Here is a 3,404-nt window from a genome sequence, read left to right on the forward strand (position 1 = left end):
TCTGATCCTTGCTTTCAATGCCTTCTAATCCGTTGGCTGTAAATAATTTAAATTGGTACGAGACTCGTATCTATACATCGTCTCGTGCCTATTTAAATTCTTCTTCCCGTGGCTGTTTTCACCGTGCCTCTTAGTCAATTGTTGTTCTTTGACCATTCAACTAATCCACGTGTCATGCCACATCATTTTTAATATAAATTCAGTTTTTTCCCAATACAGGCTCTTCGTGTGTTTTAGTAGCTGCTAATCATCCCTTATCAACTCTTTCTTATGAATCATCTTAGAAAGCCAGTAAAATCATCTACAGAAGCACAAAAAAATCTAAGACCAAAGTGTTGGTGTATTTTATCATTGGTCGTCTTTGGATTACTGTTAAGAATGAGTTTCATATGCTTATTTTGTATTTTGCTTGGTTTAGGAGGTAGACTTGTACAGAAAAACCAATTGCATGACTCTGACATGAATCTTTCCTATTAACTTTTAGCTAACTATGGCTCCAAACTCTTACCTGGTAATAGATGAAGTTGGTCTTGTGGGTTTGGAAGCAGCATTGTGTTTTCCTTTTTTCTCATTTTTTAGTTGACTTAATTCTAGTAGAATATTCTGCTTTAATAATTAATGCCCTGTAACCTCATTTTACAATTTTAAGAGACAAGTAATTCAGTATCAAATTGATTCATCAAAAGTTATAAAGATTGTCATGTTACTTTAGCATTTTGCATGACATGTTGTATATTTTTTATGGTTATATTTGCTTGTTAGTTCAATTGTAAAATCGTTTTCTTCCAACAACGTCATGTGACATGTCCAGCTTAGAGCTAACGGGATAATTATGATAACATGGAAAGTAGGAACAGTTATACAATTTTGAGCAATTTTGTACCACTGGCAGTTGAAATTGATTTGTCATGATGCTTTTGATTTTATGGCTAACACACATGTCATAGTTGTTTTAATTGAATATTTCACACTTGGTTTTAATGTGCATAACTTTAGAGATTTTTCTATGGTTTTTAATTTGAAAATATTGTAGCTATTTTTTTGTTTTGGCTTGGCATAAAATCTTCAATTTGGTTATTTGTTAGTACTATAATATACAACCACAAGATGGAGGAATATCCCAAGATTGACCAACTCAAGAAAGTGAAGATGGCAATCAATCAGTCATGGAATTCAAGCATGGTGGACGCGTGTGATTGTATAGGCGGGGGTTACGAAAACAGTTTTGAAAGGAAAAGTTGGAGGTTCTGGGCCTCTATAAATGTTACTGAGGAGAAGATGAATAAAAAAATGGAGAAAATTAAAGACATGATGCATCAAAGAATTCAATAAAATTTACAAGTAAAACTAGAGAAACAAAAGGGGAATTTGTGACAAGAAATTACGAACGTGGTTGAAATGCTAGCTATATTTGTTGCTCGTTCATTGAGAGAAGATCGATAGCTCTGCACCACAAACTGCTATTCAACAAATATATCATTCTTCATCTATCTATTACTAGTAACAAACAAGGTCAGTATTTATTTTAGATGCTACACCAACTCTATTCTTCCTTCTCTTCCTCTTATAACTTTCTATCTACTATAAACACCCATATACGTACATACTTAATATCTCTTTCGTAAGGAGGATTACTGGAGAAAGCTATATTTGTACAGAAACACCAGAACTTTAATCTAAGATACAAAAAAAAAAAGGGAGGGTGGGGGGAAGGAGATTAAAAGGGGAAAAAAACACATGATGTAGAAAGTTAAAATTCCCAGTACTTGTAATAATAACTATGGTAATTATTTGACTCTACACAGCAAGTTACTATATTTGATTTCTTTGCTAAATTAAGATATTTTCATTCTTACATTTGATTGGTCTATTCTCATGTACAATTCATGTGAAGCAATTACTACTCATCTATTCCTAGATAACTGCCAAGTTTCAAATTTTTCCTTCTCTGTTAATGATTTTGATTAGATCAGAAGTTGAAAGAAATTATGTGAAATAAAGTACTTATTATAAGTACCTCTAAGTACAGATCTTTGTTTCTAAACTCGTCTGATTCCCGTATGTTACTGTGATGATTTCTGAAATTAATTCAATTCAAAGAATCTTTTGTTTCTTTTGAACGAAAAGGTAGTAAAGGATTGGGATATTAGCGACTGGACAAGGTGCAACAACAACAACAACGACGACCCAGTATAATCCCACAAGTGGGGTCTGGGGAGGGTAATATGTATGCAGACCTTACCCCTACCCCGAAGGGTAGAGAGGCTGTTTCCAGGAGACCCTCGGCTCAAAAAAAGCAACAGGAGACGATATATTAGTACCATAAAAATGCATAATAAAATAACAGCAATATAAGAGATATGAAATACAGAATACGAAATACGAAATAGATGACTGGACAAGGTGCAATGGGTTTAATTACCTAGCAACCCTCTATACTTGCATATACTTCTAGCAAAACCAATTCTTCTTCTGTAAGGAGAAAAAAAGAGAGAACATAATTTGGTTATGGAAAAGATTTCTTAAACTTGACATGGAAAATTTGTGTAGTTATTAAGTATATATGTACCTTCTTAGTGAAATTTGTGAAAGTTGATGTACCCAGTACTTGATGGCAGCCAAATCATTTATATACTTATGCTTTTATCACTAATCTATATGAAGTAACAAAAGTTGAGTATTGATGAGCTGATAAATCATGTAGCATTGCCAAAAAGATTAACATGACTTTAATGTTATCCCATACTCTTATTTGTCATCTTTTGTAGGTGAAGTAAATGATAAAGCTTCAGAAAAAAGCAGTGAAGACCTTGCTTAAGAAGATTTCAATTGTTGCTGAAGTTTTAGATATTTTAGGAATCTTTTATTTTCATTCATTTTGAAACTTATGCTAACTCTTGAATTCTATTTTGCTCTAATGGATATTATCAATTGGATAATTTGGATTATGCTTTTGTTTATGAATAGTTTTATTTTGTAATGTATATAAATTATGGTGTATTACATTTATTATGCATAATTATTTATTTACACGCGGGCTAGCATGTGTGAGCCGTTGCCATAGGTGCAGTGAGCCGTTGCCATAGGTGCAGTGAGCCGTTCCCATAGGTGTTATACTAGCTTTTAGTCTTGACAAAACCGTTGCAATAGTTATTCGAAACTGTTGCAATATCATAATCCTGGCGTTGCAATAGATTTAATAAACCTTTGCATAAAGATATTGCAACAGTTATAAACCGTTCCAATTGACTAAAATTTCCGTGGTAATAGAAGGAAAAAACCGTTACAATAGATAGTAATATAGCAACGGTTACCAAACCGTTGTAAGAATCGTTGCAGTAGATCTATTGCCATGTGACCTGGTGAAACGGTCCGCACCCGTTCCAGTAGCTCTATTGCAACGG

General features: G+C 33.4%; 1 long non-coding RNA gene across 1 annotated transcript; it reads left to right on the top strand.

The window, feature by feature from the left end:
• The first annotated feature begins 991 nt into the window (after positions 1 to 991).
• On the top strand, positions 992 to 2,947 carry LOC104225726 (uncharacterized). The gene is made up of 2 exons (XR_710662.2): positions 992 to 1,512; positions 2,769 to 2,947. It is a non-coding gene; the product is annotated as an uncharacterized lncRNA (long non-coding RNA).
• The last annotated feature ends 457 nt before the right edge of the window (positions 2,948 to 3,404 follow it).

The sequence above is a fragment of the Nicotiana sylvestris genome, chromosome 2 (genome assembly GCF_000393655.2).
Source record: "Nicotiana sylvestris chromosome 2, ASM39365v2, whole genome shotgun sequence".
Classification (NCBI taxonomy): domain Eukaryota; kingdom Viridiplantae; phylum Streptophyta; class Magnoliopsida; order Solanales; family Solanaceae; genus Nicotiana; species Nicotiana sylvestris.